This window comes from Falco peregrinus, chromosome 4 (assembly GCF_023634155.1).
Source record: "Falco peregrinus isolate bFalPer1 chromosome 4, bFalPer1.pri, whole genome shotgun sequence".
Taxonomy (NCBI): domain Eukaryota; kingdom Metazoa; phylum Chordata; class Aves; order Falconiformes; family Falconidae; genus Falco; species Falco peregrinus.
In genome coordinates, this window is record NC_073724.1 from 45088078 (window position 1) to 45106028 (window position 17951).

The following is a 17951-nucleotide window of genomic DNA, read 5'->3' on the forward strand; positions in this document are numbered from 1 at the left end:
CATCAAAAACTATTCACATCTTTGTCAGGTTCATTTCCTGCCCGTTTAGTAAACTGAACTAGCTCAGCAAATGGGAAGAAAAACTTAAAGCTAGCTAGACTAAAAAGGCTAACAGGCCTTTTTGTGCCAAAAAAGATGCCAGCTCAGTTTATGCCACATAACATAACTTCCCACCAAGCGTATGCCTCCACAAGCTGACTAAACTCAGGGCTACTACTCATAAGAAAAGAACAAATCACAGACGAGACTCATCTTCCTGGCGCTCTTCCGCCTCAAGATTAAACAGTTTAGGTAGCTAAACTGGCAGTAAAGTTTTTACCTTTACTTAGATCATTAGTTTTTTGTGCTTAGCTTCTTAAGCTGGCCCAACATGGAAAAGCAAAGCAAAAATGCCAACAAAGAGAACGTGGAAGTATGCTTATCCAAGGAAGAAAGTAGACAGGGACAGTCTCTTGTGATCCAATTTAGGCTGTCAAACAGCCATGTCATATTCCCTTGCAACATCCAGGCACTGCAGAGGTAGGTGTTCCAATAATGAGGGTCCTAAGTCCACCTGTAGCCCTAGCTTAATTCCTCTATCTCATAAACCATCTTTGAAGCCGGAAACCACTGTAACTCTTGTATCATGCTCATGACGTAATCTCCAACACATATAACATCACAAGGCGCTCCAAAACTATGGTAAAGAAAAGTCTCCAAAGTAGATAAACAAAAAAATGCACAAATGGGTTTTCCCCTTCTTTGTTCCTTCAATGTAGTAAATAAATACACGAGTAAAGAAAGATTCCACATTTTCTTCCCATCATTCACTCCAGAACTACACCCCTAACATTTCTCCGAATATAGATCACTGTCAGCTTCAAAAATTTTTAACAAAACATGAACCATACTAACATAATAGTTTTTAACCTTACATAAATCAACATGGGTTTAAGTTCCAACTGTAGTTCATTTACCATGGCCTTATTCCCCAGTTAAGGAACCACTGACCTAGAAAACTGTCACTGAAGGAGATAAATTAACAAACTTCAGTAAATTTTCATATAATTTAGTGATGAAGTCAAAATACCTTTTCTGTCAGATTTAAAGCTCTGAGGTCTTCCTTTATTATCTTGTTAGTCTCCATCCCTGCCATTAAGCATAATATTAAAGCAAATCCTGATATATCCCAAGATATACCAAGATATTAATACAGATGTAGTAGGCTGCAAAATTGTGCCAAGTTTTAAATGGTATTATAATCCACTAAGAATTCAAACACCCTATTGAAGTCATATATGCATGTGGAAGCATGCACATACAGGGAGAAGAGCCAGTATAGACAGTGGGTACACATCAACCAACAAAAGCTTTACTAGGATACATATCCTATCACACTGAACAGAGGTTTCATCAAACACTCATGACAGCTCTACACCTTTATAAAATATGGTTACAGGTAGCTCACTGGAGACTCTAGAACACTTGTTCTGCCAGATAAAATCATTGGCTTTTCTGCTATAAATTAAAAATATAAAAAACAAAAAAGCTGAACAAAAACCCCACACCTTTAAGCCCAGAATGTATTCACCATCTAATATGACCTTATACACAATTTTTTTAGAATTGCATTCAGTAATTACTCATCAAACCTTTATCAATGTATGGAATACCAGACAAAAAGATCCAATCATTTAAAAGCCTTCAAAGACCAAGAAACCATGACACATTTCACCAAGTGGAATAGATTGCCAATCACCATTAGAACTGTATTATTTCCTGCTTAACAATATAGAAGACAACGAATTTTTGGTGTGGAAAAGGTTTTATGACTAATGAGGTTGCAGATACCCTACCATAAGGTAACTCAATCCAAAGTTGACAGTTCAAATTCACAATTATGTTTACAAGTTATCTTTTGTCAGCTTATCCTCAGTAACTGACCACATACCTACCTACCTACACACACACACACCTTTTAACCCACAACAAACGCTGGAGACTTTACTTTTACTCAGACATCAGAAAAAGAAGGTGAAGGCTAAGGATGAAGTAGCACATCAGATTGCTAAGTCATTGGAATCATCTGATGTTACCAAAAAATAAAAAAAAAAAGGGAGAGGGCTGGGGTGGGAAGAGGGCAGGAGGCAATTATTTTTTTAAATAACTGTGTTGCATTATGGTCCTGAATGTGTAGTTCAAACTTAGTCTGTCAACTTGGGATAATATTGTTTTGAATCCCTTTTAGAGTACAGTCACTATGGTAAGGTATGGAATTCATTTTTTAATATCTCTAATGGCAGTCATAAGACAAAAGTCTAAAAGACATCTCAAAGATAAAAGCCCAGGAAAATTCTAACAGACACCTTTCAGACTGACTGTTTAATTAGGTTTTTATGAGGCCAAGTAGAAAAAGTTTAACCTTTGGGTCAGTTTATATGAACCTCACCAATTTCAGCATCTGAATACTAGGTATAAACTGATCAATTTAAGGGCAAGTTATTTGTCATTTGTTCAAGAAGCAGACATTGCAGTAAAATTTTGACAAAATTACCCATTTAAGTAATTCTAGGACATGCTAAGATTACACAACTTTCTGATTCTTCAATAGTATCTTTGTCAGCATCAGAAGTTGCTAGGGTTCTGACCACAAGAGTGTGGTTTCCTATAGCATTTTTTTTCCTGAAAAAAATTCCTAAAATTATTTTAATAAGGCAGGTTGCAGGAAGGAAACGAGGACATAAAAAATGATCTTTTAAATCCTGACCTTACAGACCTCCAAACAGTACTCAAGATCACCACATCTGAGGTATCCAAAAAATAAAAAGGCAAGAAAATCTTTAGCGTCCCACTGAAGGAAGACCTTGCAGACTACCACGAATAGCTCACTAGATGGAAAGACTACAAAACAAAGCCACTTTGACAGAATTTTTTCTTTAATTTTCTACTAATGTTACTGATGTATTTCATGTAATTATGTGCTGTGCTTTCTAAGAAAGGTTGCTGTAAAAAGGTAACTTGATATAAATCTGCTCTTTTTTTCTATTTTGTGAAAAAGCTCAACAAGAATGTCATGAGCATGGTCTGACACACTCTGTGGATGATGCCAGCAGAGGTATCCTTAGGAAGAACACAGTTTTTCTAGACATACCTGAAACAGCAGACCAACATATGAAATCACAGGAGCATAACAAAAGGGATAAGAAAAGCAAGATTCAGAGTTCGTATCAGGTACACCAAATGGACCAACGGCAGTCTAACAGACTCATCTCCGTAGCCCTTCATATGGCCAGTTTCCAGTGCAAGGCAAAAAAAAAAAAAAACACTGAACAGGGCAATGTAGTCATCAAGATGGTCACAAAAGGAGAACTCCGTCCCACCATATAGTAAACACCATATACTACACTGACATCCTCCTTTCCAATGTAAGTTAGAAGAAGCAAAGCCACATTTAACGGCTTCAAACTGGAACTTCACTCTTCCAAACACTTTTCTGTATTTAAACAAGAAAGCACCATCTTTGGAAATAAGCCAGAACTCCACACTGCTAATTTGAGACTTTACTTGAACTGAACATAAAGGAGACTCAATAACTTCAGGGCTTAAGAGAAAGATCTCTGTGGAGGTCAGTGCTACATTGAATGTACCCAAGAAAAATGCATCCCCACACAGATCTAGCAGCCAAGGAATACTCTGCTCTCCCTTTTTTGCTCAGAGAGACTTTTATACAAAATATTTCAAGTTAGCTTCATACTGGATTTACAGGAACTACTAGAAAGCAAGAAGACATTCTTCACCATGCCTCCGCGTTTAGGAAAGAGCAAGAGACACGCTAACCTGTATGGATTGTATCTGCCACAGACACTGCCTGAAAACACTGAGCAGTCTTCCTCCCTTTCCTAAAGGGGTCAAGGAGATGTATAACATCCTGAAGAGCAACAAAGACAACCAAAGTGCAAAGTTCTGAAATGCAGAATAGTCAACCCAAAGCCAGTTAGGGAAAAAGAAAAACAAGGCTTTATGAAAAATGCAACTGCTTGCTGAAGAAGGGGATAGGAGTAGGGAAAGACAGGCACTAAACATCAAAGTAGCTAAAGCATTATCTGACTATGGAATCTCAACAACCCCTAGAAACCAAGCAATGCTATGTTGTTTATCACAAGCCAAAAGTCTTTAGCCATGAAAAACCCATGCATAAAACAAGCATGATGAACAAAGTTTACTGAAGAGTAGACTAGAACAAGACTCAAACCAGAAGAGAAGATGGATGAGATTTAAAAATTTATCAAAAAATCAGACAAGCCACAAGCCACCGAAGAGTTACAGCACTTATGAGTAACACTTTTATTTACTAAACAAAAAGGAACCAAATGAACATTTCCAAAGACAACTACTGTAATTCAGAATAGTGTTTGCCCTGTTAGCACACACATCCTGACAGCAGGCTGCTTGATAACCTGATCTAGAGCAGCTGGCCTAATGAAATAAAACTCTGCAAGCTCAGAGTGATATGTTTAAGTGCGCTCTCATGTAAGAAAGTAGAAGAAAGATGTTGTCCATCACATTTTGCATGAAGAAAGCGTGCCTTGCAAGGTATTTAAGGTACTCCTGCCCTCAGTCCACAAAGGCTTGGAGAAGCAAAGGAGATGAGCAGGAAACAAGCAATGGAATTTTTCTGCCATAAAGTGTATTGTCCAATCTTCCCTGTTTTATTTCAAGTTAATTTTTGGATTATTAAAATACAGATGAACATTGAACTATGAATGGATTCAGATATTACAGAATCAGTACACCTCTCTACTTTTCCAACTAACAGGTAAATAGTTATCACAAAATTTAAATAATGTGAACAAAAATATTAGGTAACTGAATACATGGAAGTAAAACAACAGTATAATCCCAGCAGCTCTGGCCACTTGTTTAAGAGGACAAGAAAGCATGGAATTTCCAAAGGAGTTATTTGTTTGGTTGGTTTTTAACATAACTGGTCCAGCTGGTGGTTATGCTAAAACCTGGCTATAAAGGGAAAAATTTTTTCATGCCTCTTTTGTATAACAAGAATAAGAACACCAAGCATTTTTACTCTGCAGTTTAGATTCTAGTATCAATAAGCTATGCTCACATCTTATAAAGACAGCTGAAAAATACCTTTTATTAGAATATTAACTTTAGAAACTTCAATTCACCTTTCAGTTTGTTCAAACAGGAACAATACATATTCTGTGTGCACATACCTATCTTAATGCAATAGAGAACTCAAGTAAAAATTTCAGAATTTTGTCATATTGTTTTGTGATACGGGGGAGGAGGCAGGAGAACAGAAAACTAAAAACTCTGGGTTTCTTAAGAGGTTTTAGTCTTTAAAACATGGATATTTTTTTCCCCTCCTCAAAAACATTGTTCTTACAGGGGGGAAGAGAAAGTAAGAACAAGTGAGAAAGAACAAACAAACAGGAGAAAACACTGAGCAAGCAAGAGACCAAGCAAGTAACAGAGAGCTGCTTGAGAGACCAAGCACTAGAAAGGACATGGGAGAAAAAGGGCAAGAGCAGAAGTTATAAAATTGTAATAAGAATGATTGAGAGTGAGAAAGAACAAGAGGAACAGCACAAGTGAAAAGAGCACAAGAAAACAGATGCATCAGGAATAAGCAGGACAGTTAGACAGCAAGCCAGAGAGGAAGAAAGCAAGCGCAAGCAGGAGAGTTAGAGAGGGAAGTTACTACCAAGACAGACTGTGGTAGCGTGTTAAGAGTGCACACAAGCAGGACAGCATCAGAGTAGGAACATTTGAGAGGGAATGAGCATGGAAGTTTGAGACAGCAAGCAAAAGTCTGAGAGAGGCAGAGCGAGGAGGGGGAGACAGAGAGATAGACTGACAAAGGAGTGATTTACTACAAGAGGGGTGGCAAAAATTCCTCCAAATTATGTTCTCCATTAAGCAACAGTGCTATCAGAGCCAGTTAACCAACCCCTGCCTCTTCTAGGCACCCTGTTCCTGTCCACCCACACAACCCATTCCATTATCTTGTCAAATGTCTGAGCAGCAGCACAGTGTACTGGGTCTGGGAACCAATCTGACTGAAAAGTAACCTGATTCTCCACCCCCACACACACCCAAATGTTATATATATAAAATTATATATTTCAGCCAACTCAGTTGCCAAGTCTGATTCACTGGTTAGTCTTACAAACAGCTGTGCCAACACAAAGCAGGTGGGAACAAGCAGCCAGAATTTGGAGTGAAGGGGAGCTGCTTAAGTGGTAACTGCCTTCAAAGAACTCCTTGTTGCACGCTTTGCCTTAGAACGACACGTCCAACGATTCCCCTCAAAGTGTTTCAGTGGCTCTACATCTTACAGCATGAACTTTGCATCAGTTTGCTAATATTTACGCTGTAAAACAAACACGTATCATGTCATTAGATTAAATACTGTGTATGTCCCACACCCCTTGTATATGAGATATGAAACCAAAGAGTTGTTGCTTTTCATCTTTCTGCTTCTTTTTTCTCAATTATTTAAAATTTGGCTTAAGTACAGTTCTGGGGAGAGCAAGTTAATTTTCACTAGCCCCAGGAAAACATACAGATTTGGGTAAATGGAAGGAGAAAATGGTTTACAGTAGAAGGAAAAGGGGGGAGAAAATCAATGTTGCTTATGCTTTTCTCTCAGTATACTGTTTTTTGCTGTGCTGCCCTTCAGCATTCTCTCAGCACTGAAATTATGTACTAGCCTGCGGTCTTGTCTCATGCTAGAAGATGGAATTGATCTGGATGAAAAAGAGATAATGAAGTCTTCTCGAAATTCCCCCGAAATTTAAGAAGGTATAGCAGCAGAAGACCAATAGTTTCAATCTTTACTCATCAGCTTCTGTCAGTTTGCTTCCCTTCCCTGCCACTACTATGGAGCAATGTCTCAAGACTCTGTGAACGTCTGATCAGCTGCAACTAGAACACAGATTTTTATTGCAGAAGAGTCATATTGAACACATTTAGCCAATTTTCCCTCATGAAAGCCAACCAAACCCAAGCACACAGAAGTGTGGTTTACACACCCGGTACATACTTGCACAGGTAACGCTTTGTTCCCCAAACTGTTCACTCTCAAGTGTTTGACCCATAAGACTTGAGAACTCAGCCCTGCCAGATCAGGTAGAAGACATGGGAGCTTCTGTACTAATAAGATAGAGATGTTTCAATCATACATATTGGGCAAATACCACATATGCCTCTCTCTCCATGTGAAAAAAAGTTTTATAGGTGTCATAAAATTAGAGACTAAGTTAAGAAACGTTTAAGGCAGGCCTGATACACAATTGTGCCTCATATATTTTGCAACATAACATTTACTTACACAGTCAACTGTTACATGATAGGCATGTACATCAGGAGGACAGCACATGGAAAGCAAACTATAAAGTAAATGCCAGCTATACCAGAAATGATTCCATTTACTGAAATAATCCATCATTTCTTTCCGAAATTGAGGTACGCATATCAGAAGGGGAAAGAGAACTGCAAATAAAAAATGAATTTATTTTTAAAGACAAGCAATTTCCCTTGGCAAAAATTAGTTCAAAATCTTAATTCTCCCGCATTTCCAAACAAATCCTAAATTCCATGAGCAGAATCTGGATATGCTGAGTCACTCTCCAACCTTAAGAGACTGCTTCTCTGAGTTACAAAGCACTCTGAATAAAAACTCAAGTCAAATGCAACTGCAAATACAGAGCATTCTGCTATTTAAGACCCTTAACCTCAGCTCTGCCCGTTGCATCACTGCGTAACTTCGAGCAAGTCACTTTACCTTTTTTGCTTTCATTCCCGTTCCCAAAAAGCAACTCAGTAATATGTATTTATCTGCTGTTAACAAAGCAAAAAACTGCTGTATGGAATGCAATATGAAGCTAAGTGCTATACAAGATGCTTCAAATACCTGAAACCCCTCTCTCTACCCCAAAAACCAGGAACTCAGTGCCTTAGGTTAGCCTGCCAATAAGCAAAATACATAAACATTTCTACGTTTGGAGGAGGGTTTTTTCTGTACATTAGATCCTCATCACCGAAAAACATTACTTCCACAAGATGCTGAAAGAATCCATTAGCATCTGCTACAATCAGATACTAAAATGTTACACCTGTGCAGAAGCCTATGAGAAAGGCTGAGGAAAGAAAGAACCTGAGACTAAGTGCAAGGTCTGGGCAGTGTGCAATTATTAAGAACTTGTACATTAAAAAAGTAACTATATAGTTTTCCTATTTTTGTCAGTGTTTGAGAACTTGACTCTGGGAATTTTTATGGAAATAATTAATAAATTCAACTCTACAGAAGTACTCAAGATTAAAATATAAGGAGAAAGACGGTGCTTCCAACATATGGAATATAATGCATACCTGTTTCCTCAAATACATAAATAAATTGGCACTGTCAAGCTGGGAGCTCACAGGTTTCAGAATACACATAATGACTAACACATAACTTAGAAATTGTTTTCTGAGCCCACTGTACGCTTGCTAAAAATGCATCTTGAGCTTCCACCTCAACTCAAACCCCAGATCTCAGGGGTTTTTTGTTTTATGCAAACAAAACTTTGCTTTAACATACAAAATTAAATTTAAGATTTTTGTTTTTAAAGTAGCAGCAGTCCAGAGAAAAGAGAATGAAAGCACAGCATATAAAGAATCCTGTCTCAGAAAATACCAAGGGAAAATTTTTCAAATATGGGAGTCTGAAAATTAAACTCTCCATCCCATATTCAACCTCTTGTATAGAAATAATTGCATAACCTCACATTTCAATAAAATTAGGTAGGAATTACAAGACTCAAATTCTCAACAAAAAGGAGCGAGACCAACAGTATGTGTTTTAACTGTGTAAACCTAAGATGATACTTTTGAAGTAAAAAAAAAAAAAAAAAAAAAAAAAAAAAAAAAAAAAGGCAATAAAGACATACAAAATGAGTGACACAGGGAAGGTGAATTACATCCCCCCTCTCTCCTACACATTAAACACAATAAAACTTTGGAAATACACATTAAAGGGCAGCAAATGTAAACTAAAACCAAGGAGACCTTTTTCACACAAAACCCAAATTATTTACTGATCTCAATCAGAACACGTTGCTGATGGTTGAATTTTTTTAATTTTTTTAAGAACTAGATTTCTTACATTGAACATTACAGGGGGCCTCCTATGCTTCAGAATTTAAGTCTACCATGAACTTCTCAGTACTAGGAAAATATTTAATGCCATGAATTACTGCAATTTGGTGTTTCCTTTATCTTAAGGGTTTTTTAATAAACATTTAGAAAGCTGATTTAATTTTTTTTTCTGCTATTAAACAAAAGCCCCACAACCTATAAATACCAATAGTCTGTACATACACAAATCATGGATACAGATTGACCATAGGTCATTGATCATCTCCAGTATTTCCAATTGCAAAGCACCACATGCATGTACTGGCAGAGCTTCAGAAGACCTCTTAAAAATGTCAGTTTGCCACATTCCTTTCCTTCACATACAAAACACTGAGATGAATGTCACTGGGTATTGCTACATACATTTTACTTTTATATTTCAACTCCATTAGAACAGTAGCTAAACTGAAACAAACATATTTTAAAACGTCTCTGTTCAATTAGAGAAGCAGCATTTTTATAAATTGTGCAGAAGAGAGAATTATTTCAAAACACAACACTTGAACCTTGCGAACTATCGGCAGAACTTGTTTTCTCCTTTCTTGAAGTAACTGTATGCTGGTTAAGAACATCTAGCAGAAAACCAGAAGCTATACCTGCTTTATGCAGGTGTAAAACTACTTCTTTGCATTATAAAAAGAGAAAAAAAAAAAAATTTAAGCCACACTTTAAAACAGAGAACTTGAGATAACACGCGTAACTTGGCCAACACATTTTTCTTTCTTTCTTAAGTTCTGTAAGAAATTAAATGTAAATGTTTTAGCAAAAACTTGTATTTTGGTTTACTGCAATTGTCTGACTGCATGCAAATTCAGTAAAGGGGTACTAGGCTTTACCTTCAAATCCACATTTAGAAATTGTCTCCAGTTCTAATGGTTCTTTACACGAGATAACCATTACCAAATTTCTAGTCCCTATCACATGAAGCAAAGCCAATCTTGGTTTAAGAATGACAACAAAAGTTGTCAGTGTTATCATTAACCACTAATGTAAGGCAGTCAAGTACTTGTACTCCAACAATCTGTTTCCACATGGGCAACTGAATTTCTCAAGGTTTCAAAACTAAGCTCATAAAGTTTTAAAATGTCCATGCTGTGAACACAACTCTGGTTAATTTAACTCCATAGAGATACGTAATTGAATGTTTTGATGGGTAAAAAAACTGAAAGTAGGCTCATATGGACACTGTGAACCACAAATGACTGCACGCTATGTAAAATACTCAGGTGAAAATATCCCCAAAAAAATCCTACAAAGAGAGGAGATAAAAATTCTTGTAAGGGCCACATCAGATATCACTAATTATTTCCATTCATGTCTCCAGATTTTTAGACCTCCTATCATTAAGGTTTTTGTACAACAGACTATCAAATTACAATAACCCAGAAACCTCTTATTTATCAGAAGAAAAAACAAACCACAAACACATATGCATTTACACAATGCCATAACAAAAATGTTACATAGGAGAGCACCATGAATGAACAGGTATGCATCGCAAAGTCATAAAATTCTGATTAAATAGAGAAAGAAATTATACTTACTTCTTGTTGTACAGTGTAAAACAAAACGGAAATCAGATCCCAGCTAAAGTCTTAAGTAGTACAACAATGCAAAACCAAGCAATTTTTAACTATGCCCTTACAATACAAACTTCAAGTACAGTTTATAATACAGTATCATATTATACTCTTTCCACTCAAGCCTTCAACATAAAACATTCTTTTATGATGCTGTCTTTAGTAGACATAGTTCACAGATGAGGTTAATTGACTTAGAAATTAAGCTTGTAAAATGCAGTGTGTATTAAAAATAATAAACCATCAGGAAAAGTTTGAGGAGATACAAGGGTCACTCAAAATAAAGCTGTAGTAACTGCATAGTTTACTGTCCTCTCCCCAGAACTGCACCTACTAGTACTTCTGATTTTGGGGGAAGTGTAATATAAGTTTATAGCCTTAGCATATACAGAACTTTACTTCAGAAAAATAATCTGATTTCAGCGGGAAGACATAGACAGGTATTGTGCAACCATGTACATGTTCAACATTTGCAGTAATGCTCATTTTCCTGCACAGGGCTTGCCATAAAAATCTTGACTTCTAATGGCATACTGTGACATTGACAGGAAAGTCACCCTAAATACAAGAACAAGACATTCTAAGCTTATGAACATCTGATTGTGGTGGAAAATGTACATTCCAATGTGTTATTTCACAACTATGAGCCAGTATTTGTAATATTTATGATCACTTCTTGTAACATTAACAAAGACATCAATACATCTCAAACACTAACTTGCAATTTTTGGCATACCATTTAATTAATACCTACTTATCCACAAGTTAAAATAACAACAAAGAAGCCAAAATCAGACATGATCCAGGAAGGTTACTGAGCTTCCAGTATCAATTGGATTTTGAAAGGGTGTACTAGAAACTTAGTTGTAATCACCCACATGCCCTATACGTGTTTCATGTAAAAGTCCTGTTAAAACTGTATTTAAACATGAAGAATATACAAGGCTATACATTTATAAGTAGAGAAACATCTGTAGTTACAACTGGACAGACCAAACAGATATCAATGTAAGGAAATTCACAGTGTACAAAGAAATATAAAACTGAGTAAGTACGAACACATTAACTACCTAACAATTTTTCCCCTCTTTTTACTCCTTCCTTCAGTTTAAACAGCATACTGACAGCACAGACACTGAACTACTTCCTCTACAAAGGAAGTGGATGCGTTATGTTCCAATTGGCTCCTCAGCAACAGGTCCATTGGCAACGCAAATGAGAATCTATTAGCAATTTACGTAGTTCACATGAACACAAATTAAGATTTGAGCACATACAGGTAAACAGGATTTTGAATGAACAAAAACATTAGCTACCTGTCTTTGAGGTCAAGAAGACAAAAAACAATGAAGAATAGGATTTTGGGACACTAGAATTTAAGTTTCACTGGCAAGTTCAATTTAATCATTAAAAAGTATTTAACTATGATTGTGCCAACTAGTCATTCTACTAGTTTGATTTTTCTTTCAGTAACTCATAAAAATTCACGCTAAATTTTTTCAATTATATTTTGAAAGAGTAAGTTTGCCATCAGAAATCAATTTGTATATTTCCATTCTTCCCTTATTTCACCATCCCAACAGTTATTAAAAAGAAAGAGGAAACTTTTCAACACAGATGTATTTATATATTATTAACTATTCCTTTAACTGACTCAAAACACAGTCTACTTTTATTTGCCTCAGCCAGGGGCGGGGCGGGGGGGCAGGGGGAAGAAAAATAGAAGGCTTTGGAACTTTATGTAACAAATTGAAAGCTCGCTTTCTCACAGCTGGCACAAAACTGACACTTAATGGAGTTAATTTCACTTTCATTTACTCAGTTTCACTTTCAGGTATTTAGTGCTACTAAGACCCTGGAAACTTTGCAAGGACTATGTTTACAAGTAAGTCCTAGCTTGTGTCATTTTCATTAGATAAATATTTTCACTGCTTTTAAGAAATGCTATATTCAGAGATGAAATTAAACTGATTATGTCTTCACACAGGACAGCTGAAATAGCTACTATCTAGTAGTCTTCAGAGGCTCCAGAGTATTCATACTGTATGGATGTAAGCAGAGCTGACTGGGAACTATCTTTCACATTTCTCTAGCCCTTCAGTGGGTATTCTCCCTGTAAATCATATGGACAAGACATTTTGCAATGAGGAAGTATATGATAATGTCAGTACCTCTCACACTGAGCCACCTCATCTCCAACATTTTCAACTGTGGAAAAACCCACCTATCCTTTAGGGATTGGAGAGAAAAGGGGGAGGGGGGCGGGTAAGCGAGAGAGAGGGGAAAAGAAACCTTATGAAGACAATGGGACTTAGCCTGCCTCATCATTATGTACTTTCTAGTCAAACAGGAGCTCCTTTTTTGATCTGTGCTCAGACAAGCCATAATTAGGCACCCACAAATATTGGACAAGACTCATACATATGACTATTAGGGGAAATGGAGCTAAATTCCAAATAAAGCTGGGGTGAATATGAACTAGAGACCTATTCTAAAATAATTAAATACATTTGTACTAGCAAAAGCAGTTGAGTTGTTTTTTCAGTCATGCTTGGATAAAACAGAATCAAACACAGAATTTTACCTTCCCTCCCCGTAAGGGAGAAAGATAACCAAGGGATATCAATTACAAACTGTTACATTAAGTGTTACATGCAGCTAATTATTAGGTCACTGCAATCTCGAAGGGACAGTACCAGATAACTATGCATATCGAATATGTCTTTCTGGAAGTAACAATTGTTTGTATTACCAAAAGCTTCTCCAGTGTTCTTAAACCACCAATAGACTACAGTTCCCATGACTCTCCTCTTGAAGGACCCATCCAGGTAAGGAAGGAAAAGGAGAATACTCCCCTTCTCAGAATGGCTTATTTACTTTTTTCTGCACTTACGTGCTTATAAGAAAGCCATGTTTGCTCAAGAAAGGTTTTTTGTAGTATTTCAAATAGTCATAGAGAAAAAAAAAGTCTCATTGCATAAACATCAAGTCTTCTAGACTTCCTTAAGTCTAATTAGCAAAAAAGTTACTAATGTTTTGTAAAAATTTTCTTTACCACTCAAAAAAAAGAGATGAAACTATAATTTCAACAAATAACGCGTTGTACTCTGTGATAAAGACAAAAGCAGTTCTCTGTAAATAATCCTATTCTACAACAACAGAACTATTTACAAAAGGATTTTAGAAATTATACAAGTCTCCCATGCTCCCATAAAACAAAGATATCAAAGTTTTTTACTTTGCTTTGGAGAACAGTTCTCCTAATGGCATTAAAAGCCACCACAGTAAGACTAAACATATACTAGTCTTCAATTCTTACTCAAAAACATAAGCTGTAACAACTTTCAACCTACAGTCCCATAGCCAGGGTTAGAAACACCTGAAATAAGGAGAGTTTAAGAGGAATGCTGAAAAGAAAATCTAATTATAGCTACAAAGTTGCTGCTTTGGTAAGCGTACATTTAGTCTTCACCACCCATATCAGTTCAAATGAAACTGTAAAATGCTATAATAGCAAATAAAGGTAGTTTTTCATGCATTTGACTAGTCTTCTTGCATAGTAGCATATGACCACATGGTACACTTTCAAACATGTTAGCAAAAATTAAAACGGACTTTTTTCACTTTATGTTGAGGTGTTGACTAACTAATTCTAACTAAAATGTCAAAAATACCACAGTAAGTCCATTAAGGCAAAGCCTAATAATGCAGTTAACCCAGACACATTGCTTCACAAGGCTGTATCAGAATTAAGATTTTAAAATGTGGTATACATATTAGTAAATATGTCCTAATTAAATGTAACTCTAAAAGCTCAGACAAGGCACCCAGTTTCTACTAGATACCAGTCACATTTTTCTACTTTGTTTAAACTATCAGCCAGTTAGAAGTCATTTATGGCCATCACATGTTAATTCCTAGTCTACGCAAAACCCACATACTTGAAGAACTGACAAATTCCTAACGACTACCTCATAATTTTACACAAGTAGCAGAATACTACCCATAAATTGACACTGAAATAGAGAACTCTTGGCTGCTATTAGGTAAAATTATCCTTGTTGCAGTTTCCCTGTCACTGTCCAACGTGGGGGAGGGGATTCCAATGACAAGTTCTAAATCCACCCCAAGTATTGATTCAGGAACTGTAACACTGCTGCTCATGTAATACACTTTCTTACCTATATGCCTGCAAACAATATTAAACTATTGTCATATGTAAATGTGTACACAGTTAATAGAAGGAATTGCCCTCTTTTTTCTTGATTCAAGAAGACTGTGCTCTTCATTCAATTTTGAACAAGATATACTTGCTTTACTCAAATAATATTAAAAAAACATGAATTGGCCTCAATAAGCTTCATAAACTTTGACAGCATTTTTAATTCACAACAGAAAATGTAAATTTAAGACTTCACACACATATTCTACTTCAGACTGCAAATAAGCCAAAAACGAAGCGTAGCCTACAAAAGTAGTCTATATATATACACACACCAAGTTCACCAAATATATATAGATAATAGTTAACAAATACTAGCTCATACGCAGAGTTATTTTCAGTGTTATTATTCTAATTCTATGAAGTATAATTAATTTTCCAAAAATATCCAACCTACAGAGGTCCAGGGAGCAAGGTGTGGAGAAAAAGAGAAACAAGTTTACCAAAACTTTTTAGGGCTACAGACTATTCCAATCAGATGTTTAATTCTGCTTGGTTACAGGCAGATAACTAACTACTGCTACAAATACAATTTTTTTGCTTTTTTATCACCAGATGTCATCGGCGTATTCTTCAGCTTCGCACACCTCTTCTTAAGGAAAGGAGAATGAAATACCAACACAATAAAACAAATTGTTAACTCCTACTTATTTAGACACCCCACACCCCCCACACGATGCTATATCCACGTAAGTGTGCCTGTATACCCACTGGCAAAAGTTAACAGCACACTCTCATTCAGATTAAAACAGTAGGTTGTCAAAAACACGCTTGTTGATTTATTTTGTAGTCAGATATTCTGTCTTTGTTAATTTTAAAGAACAATGAATGTTTATTTCCCCCGATGACTGTGGAGTAATAGGAGAACTAAGTAACAGCAGCAATCTAGACACATGATCAAAGAGCCCCTACATAGTCTTTGGACAGACTAAACCGAAAACTTCAAAGCTGACTGAGATTCAAAAATGCACCAATTTCGAAATTTCAAATTACAGTTCTTTTAATTGTGTTTTCTGATTTTGTGGCGGCGGGAGGGAATACCACTCCAGAGAAGGAGCACCGTATGTATGAGATGAGGTCTCCAATTTCCCCAGCAACACAAAGCTAAATTCTTAAAAGGCTGCAGCCAGCTATTAAAATATAGAAGTGCCTGTATGTCCCTGTGGCTATTCCCGACTGCGTCTGCCTCCTCTTCCCCACCCCCCGCCCAGATGACAGTCATCTCACACAGGTACTCCTTCTACATCGGCCTCCAACTTCCCCACCTGCCACACGAGTCCCTCGCACGGCTGCAGGCCGGGGCACCTACGGCCTCCACCACAACAGGTGCCTGCTCAGCTGATGGTTCAACTCCTGACGCCCTCCTCGCCTCCCTCTCCCCGCTCCCGGGCCGGGGCGAGACCTCGCACCCGCCCACCGCAGGGCGTTGCGCATAAGAGCTGGAGGATCCAGCCGAGCTCCCTTCCTCCGCTGCCGGTTCCGCGGCCCTTCTCGCCGCTCCGCTTCCCAACCCGGCAGCGACAGCCTCTCCCGGACGCCGAGGGGAAAAGGGCCGCAGAGGCCGCGGCCGCCGCCGCTGCCCCCCCGGCCATGCCCGGCCTGCCCCAGAAGGGGGCGGCGGTAAGGAGGGCGGGGAAGAAGGCCAGGTCCAAAGCCCGGTACGGGTCCCGGCCCTGCCAGCGCCGGCCCGGGGCTCGGCGGGCCCCTGCGCTCTCCCCACCTCCTCTCTCTAAGATGGCAGCGGAGCTGCCCCCTGCGCTGCGCCCCCCTCGACCGCGCCGGGCCGGGAGGTGGCACCAGCTCGTCCCGCTGCGTAGCTCCCCGCCACCGGCTGAGGCGTTTCACTTACCCGTGTGGGGGGCGGCGGGCCCTGCGCTCCGGCCCGGCTTCTCCCGGTCGAGGCCTCTTCCCTCGGGCGGCGGGCGCAAGCAGGGCGAGGAGCGAGCGCTTCCCCCGGCCTCGGCCGGGGCCCCGGCGCGGCAGCGCCTCCCTCTTGTGCGCTCCGCAGTCCGGCCGCCCCGCCGCGCTCGGGCCCGCACGGCTGGCGGCGGTGCCGGTGCCGCTCGGGGCGCGGGGGGCACCGGCCGTAGGGTCTGTCCGCTCCGCGCCTTCCTCTCTGGGCGGCGAAGAGGGGGGGGCCCGGCCCGGCGGGCGGATCCGCGGCGCTTCCTGGCCGGGCTGGATTTTCTATCGCTCACAAAATGGCGCGCGTTCCAAACCTGCGCAGCGCCCGGCAACGGCAACGGCAGGGCCCGGCCCCACCTCGGCTCGGCGGCGGCGGCGGCCTGAGCCCCGGCCAGGCAGCGCGGGGACAGCGGCGGGCGGGCGCGAGCGGGCGGGGGGAGGAGGAGGAGGGGGTGGGGGGGAAGCGCAGCGCCGTACCGAGCCCCCGGGAACTCCTCGCTCCCTCCCTCCTTCCCTCCCCCGCCTGCCAGCCGCTACCTCCTCCCCCTCCCTCGCTCCCTCCCCGCCCGCTCCTCCCTCCCCCTCCCTTCCTCGCGAACCGGCTTCGCCAGGGCGCCGCACCGCCCCGCCGCCGCCGCCCCGCGCCCCGCCGCCCCGCACCGCTGCTGCCGCCGCCTCGGGCCTGTCCTCGTCCGCGCCCGCCCGCGCGGGGCGGCCTGCTTGCGTGCCCCGGCGGACCCGCGGGGGACAGCTCTGTTGAGGGTGTTCTTTCGCTTTCTCGTGCGATAACGTCTTTCGGGGTGGAGGTGGGAAGGAGGAGGGGGAAAAAAAAATAAATAAAACCCACGATTCAGGCGGGAAGTTTTTTTTTTAAAAAAAAAGCTAACTGACAAAATGGCGACGGGGCGAGCCTGTTTCTATGGCAACTGTCAATCACGCGGCCCGGCTGCCCCACCCCGGCCGGGCGGGAGACGGCGCTGACGTGGGAGGGCGGGGAGGAGAGCGACGGGCGAAGGGCGGGCCATGGTCGCCCGGGCAACCGCTGCCCCCCCGCCCTCCGGCGT

General features: G+C 40.2%; 1 protein-coding gene across 1 annotated transcript in view; it reads right to left on the minus strand.

Annotated features, from left to right (window-relative positions):
- The window catches only part of DYRK1A (dual specificity tyrosine phosphorylation regulated kinase 1A), an 87819-nt gene extending 70079 nt beyond the window's left edge, over positions 1-17740 (minus strand). Inside the window, exon 1 of the mRNA XM_013299199.3 lies at positions 16832-17740. The gene's annotated coding sequence lies outside the window, so the exon portion shown is untranslated. The remainder of the gene's footprint in view (positions 1-16831) is intronic.
- Between the last annotated feature and the right edge of the window lie 211 nt (positions 17741-17951).